The sequence below is a fragment of the Pararge aegeria genome, chromosome 2 (assembly GCF_905163445.1).
Source record: "Pararge aegeria chromosome 2, ilParAegt1.1, whole genome shotgun sequence".
Taxonomy (NCBI): Eukaryota; Metazoa; Arthropoda; class Insecta; order Lepidoptera; family Nymphalidae; genus Pararge; species Pararge aegeria.
This window is the reverse complement of record NC_053181.1, coordinates 17943824-17960615: the sequence shown is the minus strand read 5'-3', so window position 1 is coordinate 17960615 and position 16792 is coordinate 17943824.

Sequence of the window (16792 nt, the reverse complement as noted above, 5' to 3'; positions counted from 1 at the left end):
GATCGTTGTCAAGAGGTTTTAACCTTTTTTTTTTGTTTTATCCATCGACCCATGAGCTATACACGACCCTAGATCGCGGGTTTATACACGCTCAAGTTGCCAAAGTTGCCATTTTCACACTGTAGTACCTTGTGTTTTGATAGAGTAAAAGGTGTAATGGTTATTCTGGATTCAATGTGCACATTCGGAATAAACCTAACATTTAAGTTACTGTTCGATTATCTTATCTTTTGTTCTCAGCAGTTACACCAGACAAGAACGCGATTCGGGACGAATGCGCCAGCAGGAGGGCCGGATGTTGTCGTCCATGGATATTGTGCGTTATCTGTGGTCACGTGGGTGGCAGCATTGGACTAGCGGCGCGCTCGGCGCGGGCTTAAACGAAAAACGGGTGGTACGACGGCTGGAAAAATGGCGGGAAGGCGGCAGATTTTTCCATTCAGTTGGCCGCATGCAAAAATGTTGTAGGCGTATTGGAAAAATATAAGTAACCTCGGTATTGTATTAAGGATTATTTAATAAAAGATTACCGTTCGTATTGAGCCTGCAGCAGTTTGGATTTTATAGTCCTACAAACGGTTATTCCTGTACCGTCCTATTTATTGTAATGTTCAGATATATCAATTGCATTCTATAAATATGTATTAGCATAACTCCTGCTAAAAGAACATTATTATACTTACCTGCATATTGGTGTTAATTAATAAATGGTGTATGTTTTAGATAGTCTTTTAATAATTAATAAAACCGTAAATGTACCCGTAACCTCATTAAAACTGATACTGTGACAGATGAGAATAAAAGAAACAGAACGGGGTATGTATTTTCTTAGAAAAAGATTTGAAATACAGAAGACACTGGAACAAATAAGAAATCCGAATCAAAATAATTGGAAACTTGAAAGGAATAATTGTTGACGATTCGATGTCTTCGATGAATAAAGAATTTTGAATTTAATTTTGACGGATCTTGATTTATACTACAGCACTATAGCATAACATAACTTAATATAGAATATATAGAAATCAGGACTGCAAAAATCAATTTTTTGCCACCCTGAGCACCGTGTCTTTTCAAGCAAAGAAAAGTTTATTACTTTATTATTATTAACTTTCAGTAAATAGCTGCTGTAAACTTCGATAAAAACTTGCAATGCAGTTTATAAAGTCGTTTATAAAGCATTAATGGCCGTTAGATTCTGAATCACAGATAACAACGAAAGCTGATCGTTTATTCGAACATGCAGACAATTACTATAAACTAGCATAATCAGCTACTTCGTCTGCTTATTTTCTGTTATCCTGATAAGGAATATTCCCGTTGTGCCCATGCCCGTCACCAGATGGGGAGCAACAGGCAAAGCAACGTATCGATGGACTAGATAGTGCCCGCTTTCTTTCCGCGCTCATTACGGTTTTTTACGAATCCCGTGGAAACCGTTTTTATACTGGGATAAAAGGCATATGTCACTCTTCGTCCTTTCGACTAACACTATGGTAAAAATCAAGTTAATTGGTGTCTTAGTTAAGGCGTGAAGTTAAGACAGCAAACCATCAAATACACTTTCGCATTTTTATTATTGTCATAGCCATAACTATTACCATCTTAGACTGCATCATAGTTGCCACGAGACTGTATCAAGAGCTAATAAATATATTTTTTATTAAAAAAAAAAACACAACCGCACTCAAACAAAACATCCGGCGTATTCGAGGCTACCAAATAGTAGGATATCAACGCCTACATCCTGAATTGTATAGCGTTAGGCGGGACAGAACAAACCTGTAGTCGGAATGAATTACGAATATGGGTCCATCAATATGCAGTAGTTTCGATCTTTTTGCCGTTTGTAGTTTCATTTTATTGGATTCTATGACGTTTTATAAATAGAAGGGACATACGCCGAAATCACGATATAACATACCAGACCATCAGTGGCGTGCACTTGGTTTCTTACCAGGGTATACATACAGCAGTAAATTGCATAAAAAGGCAATAAATCTCCTCCTATACGAGTTATATATAAATAAATAAATAAGACTCTCCCAACAGGGCATTGCACCATAATCGCCACGGTGTGTAAGTTGGTGAATGCAGTAGACAGTGGCGTGCACTTCATACATGCACAAAAGCACTGCATACCCTAAAATTGAAATATAGCCCGTATAAGAGGAGGATTTTTTCCATTTTATGTAATTTCCCTCGGTAAGAAGCCCAGTGCACTCTGTAAGGACGTGTCAATGATACACCAGCGTTAGGCATGTACTGACTTTATTCTTATAACTATGCACCTCATACAATATTTATTATTAACCCACCCTCATCTTTACATCTTTCCCCTTAAAAATAAACTAAAAATTAACAATCACTCTCACCTTCCTCTTTCCAAAATTAATTAAATTGCAAATCAATCAAATAATCATTTCATCACAAAATGCATTTGAGATTAATTAAATCGTAAAGATTTTAAAGACAAATTTACATTACATACAAACTTTTTCAGCAAAATTCTAGTGTAAAAATACAAAATCAATAAACACATTAACCTTATTACATCAATAACCTTATTTTTTATCCATGAATTTAAACTCAATATTGAACTTATATCAAATTTACCACATATATAATAATATTTTTCTTAACTATTATATTATGCACATTTTCGCTGTAAAGCTCCTTATTCCGAGCCAGACTGGTAGTTACGTAAACCCCCATCTATCCGGAGGCCTCACTGTCCTGCCAGAACGAGACACATAATTATTCTCTATCGTACCTGTACGCATATTTTGAGTTTGGTAAGGTTCTACGTTAACATCTTTATTTAAGCCTATATCGTCATACTCAAACCCATAGTGAAGCGTGTCTTGTCTTTCCGGCCTATCTACCGTAATATGTCGCCTGTTACGAACTAATTTTTTGCCTTTTGAATTTGTAACTTCATACGATCTATTATTCAAAACGCGGGTTATTGTACCTGGTATCCATCTTTTAATATTTTAATCATAAATCCTTACTTTTTGTCCTACAATTATTTTTTTTAAGTTTTTAGCATTCCGATCATAATAAAATTTTTGTTCGTCCTGTCTAGTTAATAATTTATGTCTTATGTTTTCGTGTACTTTTGGCTTTAACAATTTTTTTGATATGGGCAAAATGCTTCTTAACTTCCTACTCTGTAGTAACTCTGCCGGCGAAGGTAACTCTAACGATAATGGTGTATTTAAATATTCCAATATAGCTAAACGGTAATCAGACTAAGCTAAGATTCCAATCACTGTTATTTAATGAATATATTACCTTATCATCAGAGTCCTCAATATAATTCACCCTACAAACCCGGGCAAAATGATTCATCCTTAAACACCGCGCACACTTTTGGCCATAGGCTGGGCACTCAAACTTTTTATGCACTATTCCACAATAACTACACTGATTATTCGAACCCGCAACCGAACGCCACTGGCTCGCGCCACGGCCTCTGGTCGGCAGGGGGCGCTCGCGCGGCCCAACAGCGCGCTGGCAACGCGACTCCGCGCGATCGCCGCGCCCTCCACTCCATCGCTCGAACTTCGCTGCGTCGTCGGGTACCTGGCTTCTTATTTGTCCTCGTGACGATGATATCTTCAACTTTACAAGTGCAACGTGATTTTGCATTTGTTTTACTTGATGAACATTATGCATATCTTCTCTTTCAGGCTTAATCTTCTCCGAATAGGTCCGGGATGCCACGGCAGCACGGCAAATATCCATCGCCTTTTTTAGTGACAGGTCATCCTCTCTTAATAACCGTTCACGAATGGCTGCACTTGAAACGCCACACACCAGCCGATCTTTGATCAGTTCGTCGTGCAAATCACGAAACTCACAATTTTGAGCTAATTTTCCCAACTCAAACACATACTGCTCGATAGTTTCGTTGTCACGTTGATCACGAATAAAAAATCTATGACGTTCAACCGTTACGTTTCTTTTTGTTTTGAATTGTTCATCCAACTTTTTCCATATGTTTTCAACAGTCGTGCATTTCTCTGGCAGTTGATCTAAAATTTCTCGACACTGCTCACCCACCACGTGCAATAAAATGTTCACCTGTATTTCCAATGATTTTTTATTTATTTCACACGCTTTACTGTATATTTCATAACTTCTTTTCCACTTGATCCATTTGTCATGAATGTTATTTGCGTCCGATGCATTTTTGTCAAAACAAAACGAAGACGGCGGCGTCAATATACTTTCCATGTTTCCAGAGTTTTCTACTTTAATGTTAATTTCCCGACTGCGCCATGTAAGGACGTGTCAATGATACACCAGCGTTAGGCATGTACTGACTTTATTCTTATAACTATGCACCTCATACAATATTTATTATTAACCCACCCTCACACACTCCACTGGCAGTAGATGATAGTAGATAGTAGAAGCAGTCGTTCTCCCTTATATTCGCTTTACAACCGTGGGAAGAGGAACTATTTACTGTATTTAATAGTTCATCCTATTTTTATTAGGGGTTTCATATCATCAGGCTACTGGCGTCCGCTGAACACAATCCTCCTCTGTCATAGGAGTGAGGTTAGAGTATAGATCCACCACGCTAGTCTGATGCTGGTTGGTGGGCTTTAACATAAGCACATGTTAGTTATAATAACCAAAACTGAGGACGGCTAGCCAGTAGTTAGGAAATCGGCTTTGTCTACCACCTTGCCTCGGAGAGCACGTTAAGCCATCTGTATTGGTTATTATTTCTAATGTGGTAATTATCGGCCGATTAGCGCTGTGGGCAGTGACCTTGCTTTCTAAGCCTGTGAGTTCGATTCCCAGTTATGGAAACAATTTGGTGATGAACATGAATGTTTTTCAGTACTGGAGTATCTGTATATTATAAGTATTTATGTATAATATTCATAAAAACATTAATCGGTCATCTAATTACCTATAACACAAGCTACGCTAACTTTGAGGCTAGAAGGCGTTGTGTGCATTGTGGTTATATATTTATTTTTATTTTTTATTTATTATCATTTCCAACCAGCATTGGATGACTGTTGAAGGTCTAAGATCTCAATCTCTCTCTCCAATGAGAGAGATGTGCTCCGCAGTAGGGCATTACTGAGCTGAAAATGAAGATGACATAGGTACGTTTAGACATAGATAGGAACTAAGAACAGTCTATATTGCACATAGTAATAGAGAAACAAGGTTAAGAAAGACAAATATGTTAGCAAAATTCGTCTGTTGGTTAAAACGATTGCCTCCAGACAACGTTTAATTTAAGAATCTAATTACGTAATTACCTATAACACAAGCTACGCGCTACGCTAAGTTTTACTTCAATTATGATATGAAATAAAATTTTATAGCTCAATGGATATTTTTAATGATAAAGGCGTCTAGCGTCCCGTGAACGTCAGGCAATTACCCAGAATCAAATAGCACATATTTGGGGGAACGCATCTACACTTTTATAAAAATCTTTTAACGAAATTCAACGTACAGGCAATAAAGGCAAACTCGATTGGTTTTCACGAGCGGCCAATCTGTCTCTAACAATTGAAAACTTTAGGCTCTTTTTCACTAAATGAATTTTTGAACTGTTAATTGACATATGTTTTTTGTGTAACTTTTTTTATTTAAATTTTTCCATTTTCTATATTATTTTTTTTGGTTCGAATTTAAAATGAGTGCGTAGAATAACTCGCGTCTCATTTTATGGAAATGTTAAGATTTTGATATAATTATTTTTAAATATAAATTGTGAAACCTACCTGATTTTAAGTTAAAAATTATCGCATATAAACCGAGCAATACTTGATGGACATGTCCTACGAACCCAGATTTAAGAACATACAGAATCCGTGTACACGACTAATATAGAAGCATCAAAAACCACTCCACTTCAGTAGTGTTTCTTGAACAGGCGCTTAGTCTATTCATTCATTTAGCAGTTGAACATACGGAATCCAACAGCCATTATTGCATGCAGTGCATTGTGTGCAAAAGCAGACGCCCTGAGCACGTCTTATTTCACACCCGCGGAATGTTGCTAGCTCACAAACCTTTGCTATTTTCCTAATTTTATGGTAAATGTTCAAAACATTAGGGGTAAAATAATTACTGTCAACTGCTAAATGAATGCATGAATGAATATACTTTTATTGTACACCAAAGAAAAAAGTAGTTACAGAGATATACACATAGAGCAAGAGAGTACAATTTAAATAAAGTAACTAACCGCCTGTTGGAGAAAAATAATATTAAAAACACATAATATTTATTATTATATATATAGAATTCAGAAAGTTGACGTGAACGGAAAGCGGTCTAACGGGTCATTTGTGAAAATTGGTGTCCCCCAGGGATCGGTATTAGGACCCTTCCTATTCCTCATTTACATGAATGACCTTCCTTACCTAGCTGAGGACTATCACGGGATAGCATTGTTTGCTGATGATACATCATTGATGTTTACAATTAAGCGACAGATAACAAATCTTGACGATGTAAACATATGTCTCGCTAAAGTAGTACAATGGTTTGAGGCTAATAACTTAGCTCTTAACGGAAAAAAACGAAGAGTATTAAATTCACGTTACCGAATGTTAAACAAGTAAAAACCATTGCAGAACTTCATAATGAGGGGTTGGATTTGGTGGATACGACAATCTTTTTAGGAATAACGTTAGATGCTAAGCTTCAATGGGGCCCACATATAAATAATTTAGCGAACAGACTTAGTTCTGCAGCATACGCGGTAAAAAAGATTCGTCATATGACAAATATAGAAACTGCTAGGCTTGTGTATTTTAGTTATTTTCACAGCATTATGCTCTATGGCATTTTATTATGGGGTAATGCTGTTGATATAGATTCTATTTTCGTCCTGCAGAAAAGGTCTGTTCGTGCGATATATAAAATGGGCCCAAGAGAGTCATTAAGGGATAAATTTAAAGAAATAATGACGGTGCATCGTCAGTACATATATGAAAATTTAATTTATGTCCATAAAAATATAACAAAATTTAAAAAGAAAATGGACTGTAACAATATAAATATTAGAAGCAAACAACACAAAATTGCAAATTCATTCAAGGGCAATTGTATATTATTTTATAACAAATTACCAAATGAAATCTTTGAGATGTCTCTCAATAAGTTCAAAGTTTATATAAAACGTAAGCTTACAGAAAAATCCTATTATAATATTAAGGATTACTTAAACGATAAAAAAGCTTGCGTGTTAGTTGCTCTAGCTTCATACCTTAATATAAATTTACTGAAAGATGGTGTTAACAAAAAAAAAGTTTACCCAGCTAAGTTTGATGTTGGGCTCAACTCTTAGACCAGGGCGCGTTTGGAACCCTCGTAGCTTTAGAACTAAGTTGGCGAACGAAGTTAACACCATCCCCTTACAATTATGTAAACAAATATGTATGAACGCTTCATAAGTGCCTGTAAGAATACAAGAATATTATTTTCGTTAAAGGCATTTTCCGTATCCTGATAAAGTAATAGGTAATACAATACGACAACAGTTTAATAAAAAACTGTAGTAACATCGATGCGGAATAGTTCCCAAAAGTGTTTGTTTACGCAATAAATAGGTAAGTGTTCTCAGAGTATCCATCTCCTCTTACGTTTATTATCGCGTAGCACGATAACGTACCTGACTCAACGACTTAACGTCCTCTGCGTGGCGCAAGGGGAATTCGAACGTATAAATTCCTTGCCTACGTGGTCGGATTGGACATTTAATTATCGATTTGCGTGAACGGTCGTTTGCCAAACACAATTGCTTCATAGTATGCAATTGCAATTAGCATCTCAAACCACCGGCAACGCCCCTATTATTATCCTACTAATATTATTAATGCGAAATTCGTAAGCTTATAGACAAATCCTATTATAATATTAAGGATTATATGTATGATAAAATAGCTTGGGTATGAATTGCTCTCACTTCATAGCTAAATATTAACTGGACTGTGAGATGGTGATAAAAAAAAGGCTAAGTTTGTTGTGGGCTCTTCTAAGACCAGGGCGCGTTTGGAACCCTCCTAGCTTTAAGTTAACGAATGCAATTATCACTTAACATAAGTGGTAACATGTTAAATGTGTGAACGCTTCATACTTTAAGTGCCTGTGATAAGGTCTACATAAATAAAATATTTTTGAATTTAGAATTTTTTAATTTCTGAAAGTCTGTAAGGATGGATTGAATGATTGATATTTGGTACTCTTTCACGCAAAAACTACTGCAGTAATTCCACTGAATTTTGGAATAGATATAGATTATAGCCTGGAAAAAGACATAGGTTGCTTTTCCCGAAAAAAATTACTGTTCCAGCAGGATTCATAAAAACCAAAAACCGAGTACGAAACCTCGGGCAACTGCTGTTACACTCTTTTTTTTCTAACTTATCTTAATGATTGAGATTGTGTATGTACACAATCTCAATTATTAAGACAAGTTAGACTGACTGCTGATTATCAGTTTCCTTTAACCGTTAGACCAAGTGAATAATGTGATATTTAATTATTTAAAACGCACATAGCTCGGAAACTTAACTTTGCTATCGTTGACGTTCGTCATATCAACCCATTACCGGCCCGCTATAGTGCACGGGTCTCGTACCACAATGAGAAGGGGTTAAGGTCCGGATTGGTGGACTCCACACGCCTTTGAGAACATTATGGAAAACTGGCATGCAGGTTAAGAAAAGTTAGAGGTGAAGTCCTACCACTGGGCTACCATCACTCTTTTAATAGAAAATTCCTAGTACAGTACAAAATCATGTAACTATTCTTTTATATCTAGAAAAACCTCTTGAATGTTTGAATAATCTACAAACTTATTCAAAGACACGCGAGCTCCTCGTTAAGATTAGATTTAATAACAATAAAGCTTTTCACACTATCTTTATAAATAATTTGAATAATTTGAAAGGAAAATACGACCGCACATTTTAATTACTACACGTTTTAGAAATTAATTTAAAATACTGATTATAAAAGAACTGTAAATTGGATTAAGTAAATAGAAATAATTGCACTTTTCAGCAACTTCGTCCACGTACTTCTTTACTCTTTAAATAAAAAGAAGTAGGTATATGTTTTCCGAACAATCTTGTTTGATATAATACAGTAATAAAGCCGCCTTTGCAAGCCTAAAAAATTTACTTTAAATACAAAATTTTATCATCAATTTTGCAAACAATTGCAATTTTAACCAATTAAAATATCACTTGCTTCCACGGTGAAGGAAAACATCGTGAGTAAACCTGCATACCCGAGTGTTCTCCATAACATTCTCAAAGGTGTGTAAAGTCCACAAATCTGCACTGGGCCAGCGTGGTGGGCGGCCTTAACTCCTTCTCATTGTGGGAGGAGACTCGTGCTCTGTAGTGGGCCGGTAATTGGGTGATATGATGGTGAGTAGTAATTGAAGGAGCAACCAGAGGGCCCATCTAATTTTAAGTGGAAAATCATCGCATATAAACGGCGCAACACTTTGCAGGACATGTAAAGAACAACCGTCTTTGCCGTCCTACAAACTGTCGCCCTGTGTCCATCAACCTGCGGCGTGGGTGTCAAGCCTCATGTTCCCGTAGTTACACCGGCAACCACGACTTTCGTACTAGAAAATCCAGCTTAGCGACAGAAATAACCATGGCGATAATTCCCTAGAGGAGATTTGTCACAAAACGCTTTACTGTTACAGAAAAGTTTATGTGCAATAAACAATTGCTTCTTTAATCCGCTTTCCTATGCAATATTCCCCGACCCTCCGCATCGCATCGGGCGGTCATCGGAAGGGTTCTGGAGCCAAAAATAATACCAGTGTAAATTTATATATACTAGAATAGATATTTATAAACTTACGTATTTCTCAATTACATATAAAAGTAAAGAATAAACTTGATGCCCTGTCTAGAAAATATGTGTGTCTGACACAAAACGCTTTTTACAAAATAAGAAAATATACATGTACAAAAGGTACAAAAAAAAACTGTTTTTCCGCTTGCTACAGACAGGTAAAAAAATATAGGACCTTTTTTATTTCGGAAATCTACCCCTAAAGGAGTAAGTAATACGGAGGTTGAAAGCCTGTACGAGAGTCCCCAGTTTTTCAAATTAAAAATTCCTCTTTAACGGTCCCTCTTGACAGCTAAGAAAGACTTTTCTAAAACGAACCCCTAAAAGGGTGTACAAAAACCTAGTACGCTTTCAAGTTAGATTATAATTGAATAGCTGATTTAAATACGTATCTAAGAGCGTTTTTATTTCTTTAAACACTATTTATAGGGGAAAAAATAATGTATGAATTTTTTTTACGTTTTACAAATTGTACACGCACAAAGTTGCGGGCTTATTAAGATTATTTTACGTTATTCTGATTAATATATAAAAAATGTCATCTGCTTTTTTACAGGCTATAACAAAGAATTACCATTTCAGTGGTAGCATTTTATAACGAAGCTACGAAGTTGACATCCGAGAAGATGGAAAGTGTTAATGGAAAAATGTTTAATAGGACCCTTTTAGGCAACGGTTATCACTTGCCATCAGATGACATTTTGGCCGGGTCGTCTAATGATATAGGTCATGTTTACGCTTTAAACTGTGTAGCTTTATGGTGTAGGCTCTCATTTAAGTATTTCATCGCACCGACGCCCTCGGGTGTAAGAGGGGTGACAGAATTTTAATAGGCATAAATATTTAAGGGGTCTATTTACTTAAGATCTTACGTTGATGGTGTACAAAATAGACACTAACCTTCCCACCCCCTTCTCACTAAAAATAGTTAGAGGTGGTAAGATAATGCCCCGACCTACAAGGTGGGAAGCTACGGTTAAATCGATCCCTTTGCGTTCGAGGCACATACTGTTATTACAAGTAATTCATACAATCTTCTTCGTCGCTACACGTTGTTTGGAGCAGAAGTTTTTTTTAATAGAAATAATCATTGACCAAAGCAGACGGCTCAGCTGATGGTAAGTAAATAAATAAATATACTACGACGTAATAAATATACACACATCGCCATCTAGCCCCACAGTAAGTGTAGCTTGTATCGTGGGTACTAAGATGATTGACGAATATTTTTATGAATAATATACATAAATACTTAGAATATACAGATAAACACCTTGACAGGGAAAAACATTCATGTTCATCGCTGCCCACTGAGCCAGTAGGCCGTCACTAAAAAACGGAAAAACACGAGTAAAAACCACAGACAATAAATAGAGCAAAACGTCGCAAGTAGTCTTAGTACAAGATTTGTTTTTTTTAAATAAAAGGGAAATTTACTAGTGGTCGCATAGTCTAAATTCAACCATAAATAATTTATATTATAAGTTTGAACATTATTTAAGTTCTGTTGTCAAAGGTTATACTTCTACAATCACAGATTTACCCAAGGCTACATTTTTAATTAGTCTTATGTCACTACTGAAAGTATATTATATACGTATGTGTCAAATGCATGGTAATGTTTGTAATGTTTTTTTAATGATTTAATATATTTTTATGTATAATTTTAAAAAAAACATTCTGCACTCCTGTATATAAACTATAATTGTGGAAAATTTCATACTCCTATAAATTTTGGTAAAAAGGGATACAAAATATTTGCTTCACGTATTAATATATAGATGACACTGAGCTGTAGCAAAGCGTAGTCGGGTATAGCCATCCATACAAATGTCAATCTCGTGTCACAGTGTTTGTTATCTAACTCCTACGAAACGGGACCTTAATATTTTATTTCTATGACAGTTATTTTTTTAGGATTTGTAATCCCGAAATGGAAGCGGCTATAGCCTAATGGTTAGGACTTCAGCGTCACTTTTGGGGGCCGAGTTTGAGTCCCACGCACCTCTAACTTTTTTTAACTATGTGCGTTTTAAGCAATCAAAATATCACTTGCTTTAACGGTGAAGACAAACATCGTGAGAAAATCTGCATGCTTGAGAGGTCTCCGTCATGTTCTCGAATACGTGTGGAGTCCACCAATCCGCACTTTCCCGCTGTCCAGCGTAGTGGACCACGCCCTAAATAGTCGGAGGAGACCCGTGCCCTGTAGTGGGCCGGTAATGGGTTGATATGCTGATGAAGATAACGACTGTAAACATCAACTCAACCTGCTCTCCGAGGCAGGGGAGTAGACTTCGAAAGTTAATATTATTAAATAAATAAAATAAATAAATACATATACTTCGACAATACACACATCGCCATCTAGTCCCAAAGTAAGCGTAGCTTGTGTTATGGGTACTAATATAACTGATGAATAATATACATAAATACTTATAATATTTAGATGAACACCGAGACACTGAAAAACATTCATGTCCATCACACAATATTTTCCAGTTGCGGGAATCGAACCCACGGCCTCGGACTCAGAAAGCAGAGTCGCTGCCCACTGCGCCAATCGGCCGTCAATTATTATTAATACTTATACTGAGTTTTAAAACAACCATAATTACTAACAACTTTTTGTTCAACTCGTCATCCTTAATTAACCACTGGCACGAGGCAGAGGTACTGAGATCAACGGTATTTAAAAGGTTTTTTTTTTTACTGTAACCTCCTCTGCTGGGATAATGCAGTCTAAGATGATAACGGGCTAACGAGTATGGTAGGTTTCTACGGACGGAATGCTAAGTCGCTTAGCAACACGACTTTGTCGGCAGGATGTTAACTAAATAGCCACGGCCGAAGTCCAGCAGACCAGAGGAAATTCAGAGTTTAAAAATTCGATCGAACATGAAACCTCCCACTTCAAACCTTAGCGCTCAGCGCTGCGTCAAAAAGGTAGGTATTACATGAACGCTACAATATGCCAAGAAATTGACGTCAAAGGGAATTTTTAAAGACTCTGCACTGCAGAGACTGTTGCAATGGGTCGGCGGTCTGCGAGATAAATGCGTGTTTTTCTGCTGCAGAGGAGACGACGGGAACCGTTGCGGAGGTTTTATTACGAACGGACGGATAATTAGTTCCTTTGTATCCATTGCAACTGATGAAAACTATTGCACAAATATAAAGCTCGTTATTTGCTCAAAGAAAAGAGAAATTCGCTTAATGATTCAGCAGCAGCTTAGAGCGTCTTGCCCGTTTTTCCCTCAGGACTTCATACTTTTAGTTATTATAAATGAACTCCTTTAATGTAAATTATATTGAATGTTTTTAAATACTTAACTAACTTCTATGCTATTAATTACATTAAAAGTGCTTGTATAAATATCTGCCGCCTTGATTTAGTGGCTAACGTGTTCAATTGCAATCACGAGGTCCTGGGTTCGAATCCCGGTCGGGACAAAAGTTTTAAGGTGTGTATTTTCTATAAAAGAATTTTCAGTACCAGCCCGGAGTTTTTTCTCTAGAAAGAGGATAAGGAATACATTTTTCAAAAGTGGCCTAGAACCCTCATTTATAATGCCTTGCATATATCACCGTAAATTTAAATGCATAAATAAAAATGTAAATACCGTTAGATTATAATCTTTTTTAATCTAATTCATAAGATTATAAACTGTCAAAAGAGTGTGAACTGTAACCGAAGCACAATGAATAATAAATATTATTTGTTTCTAAACGGTAACATACAGACTGTTTACAATAATTTAAAGCATTATTTTTCAATCGATTATAATCTATCAAAGTGAAATTATCGAAACTAAAGTTGTTTTAGTTTAGATTAGATCTTCACTCTCTCACTCACTTCGTTCGCAATTTAAGTTCATAATATCGCAAGGTAGAGTTTATTAATCTAACGGAATATAATGTGACATGCAAATGCCAATAACATTCGTGCAAAAAATTAACGATAAATCAAAAAAAAAATAGAACTCCGACCTCCGAAAACTTTTAAAGTAAGTGCTTAGGAGATTTCCCTTTGACGCCTGAGAACTTCTCATGAATTTAGTAAAGCCCGCGTAATGATAAATTGCAGGGCTGGTATAATTTGCTATTACACGAATTTTGTCGCCAGTAAGAAACTTTGGACATTAAAGAAAGAAGGTAAAAGAAAACTTTTTTCTAAACAACCCTCAGGCCCCAAGCTGACCTTACAAAGATTGAAAAGGGTTTGTAAAAGTCCATTCTATCATAAAATTAATTAAAGGCTCGTTTAAGTTAAGCAATTTATAGGATGATAATGAAATATTAATGGATGATAAGGAATTTAAATTTATGACAGAATGTCTTTAAACCAGGGCAAAATTGCTATCTTTTGAGATTATTAATAGAGCATAGTATACAATGTTGCAAGATTTCGATTGGCGCAGTTTGCAACGACCCTGCTTTCTGAGCCCAAGGCTGTGGGTTCGATTCCCACTACTGAAAAATGTTTGTGTGTGATAAGCATGAATGTTTTTCATTGTCTGGGTATTTATATGTATATTCTAAGTTTCATCATTCATTTAGAACCCATAACACAAACTACGCTTACTTTGGGGCTAGATGGCGTTGTGTGTATTGTCGTTGTATCTTTATTATTATTATCTTTATTCATGTATATTAGTTTTACTCTCGACTGAACAAAGTATTTGTCGGACCGGGCAAATGAACCACCTGATGGTTAGTGGAAAATATTTACGTGATATAAACAGAACAAAAATTGGCAGGGCATAAAAGGAACACGTCCTTACACAATGAAGCGGTGATAGCCTAGTGGTTAGGAATTCTGCCTCCCTTTCGCGGCGACAGAGTTCGATTCCCGGGACACACCTCAATATTTCAGTCATGTGCGTTTTAAGTAAATATTACTACTTGCGATAACATTTAAGGAAAACATTGTGAGGAATTCTGCATACCTAACAGATCTGCATAATGTTCTCAAAGGCATGCGAAGTTTACCAACCGCTCATTCCAAAAGCTGTAACACAAAATCGCAAGATTTTAGCGTATTTGGTTCAACCATTTTAAATTAATTTATTATATTTCTCATCAATGGCATTGACAAATAAAACTGTATTTTAGATATATTATAATAAAATATTTATAAATAAAATTGGCATTTGCAATGTTTTAACCATTATGGATTAAATATTTTTTTTATTATTATTCTAGAAAATGGAAAGAGAGTGTAGAGTAAGCTGGTAAAGGGATCAGAATTCAAAAATTCATATTTTAAAATCATTTATTTCAGGTAGGGACTCTATATCGTGTTTATCGTGACTACCACCAGTTCGGGAAGAGATTCTAGCGTTAATGATGACGATTCTGGCATTAAAGAGATTCATATTGATATCGAACTTTTAGATTTTTCATGAAGAGAATTTTAGTTTTTCCTTTGCGGACAACTTTAAAACATAACTAACATCGTCCATTTTACAGTATAATTACATTTTGAATGTAAGCTCATGTAAATGCGCTCACAAACGCTAACTACCACTCTTGGATGCAAAAGAGAATTCTAAAAGCCAACCTTGGCAGGAAGCCTATTTCTTGGTTGCTTAACTTCATTTTAGCATGTGCTAAAAAAATATAGAGAATGGAAGGCCCAGGTATTCAGATATTCAGTATAATACCCACAATGTTCAGGATGGCACTTGGATCTTTCATTAATTAACAGTATTATTGAAGCTAAATACCTAGTTTCTCATATTAAAGTATTCATTTTATAAAAGACATCATTAAAGCCCACCAACCTGCTTTAGAGCAGTGTTGTGGGTCGGTACTCTATAAACCTGACTTCCCAAGGAGTGAAATAAAACAACTAGACTGACTCTAATACTGTATATTAGGCTTCTCTATAATTCATATTACTTGTTACCTTCAAATGGCTCTACTACCAGTTCGGAATGCTGTCTTCGGCAGAGAAGACCACTGGCAAGAAACTCTACCGTTGCTCTTTTATTCAATCAATTAAAACAACTTATAAACACAATTACAACATTGTCATATGTAATAACGCTAGGCCCTTTGATACAAGACATATAAGACAGGTCGAACATAACTACTATTATCACTTATAACATCAGGACTTTTGGAACAAGTTGTTTGTATAGAGCAACCTCTGCTACATAAACTGTCGGTATAAAGTTATGCTAGGGCTCCATATATGATACCTAAATAAACCAAAGGATGAGATATACTTATCTGATGCTACATCAGGTACAACCATAGTACCAACAACTTTTAACAACTTATCTCAACTCCATCACCAGTATATACGACTCTTGTTTTGCCACAACAATATTTCGTTAAGTATGTCGTTTCCATTATAAATCATCTATTCCCAATTTGTAACGATAATCCACAATACTTTACTTAATCTTCTATCCTCAATTCATTAATTTAAATCCGTCCTCACTTTTCTTTGCCGCCAATCTAACTTGTCAAACTCGCGTCTCCCGCCATAGATCCTATACTTTTATTTGACAGTCTACTAAAGTCCATTATTCTATTTTCAATACATTATCAATGAGTATACAAACTATGATTTGTTGATATATTTAATATAATCATCGTGTTTATCATAGATAAAGTGCTGTAATTCCCTATTTCCTAACACATGCATTTACATAGAATATCTCAGACATTTTCCTGCTACAAATCTGTAGTAAGGATATCACAAAGGATTCGTATTTTTATTTATATCGGCCGGTCAAAGAATTTAAATTCAATAAAATTCGAAATGCTAATTTTTTATCACGTTTTTGAAGTTTGTTTTTTATCTCTGGAACTACCCAGTCGGACTTGAAACAAAATTTTAAATTAGGTAGCTTGAAATATAATTTTATATTGAGGAAGATAGGCTATTTAACATCGCGTTGCAACC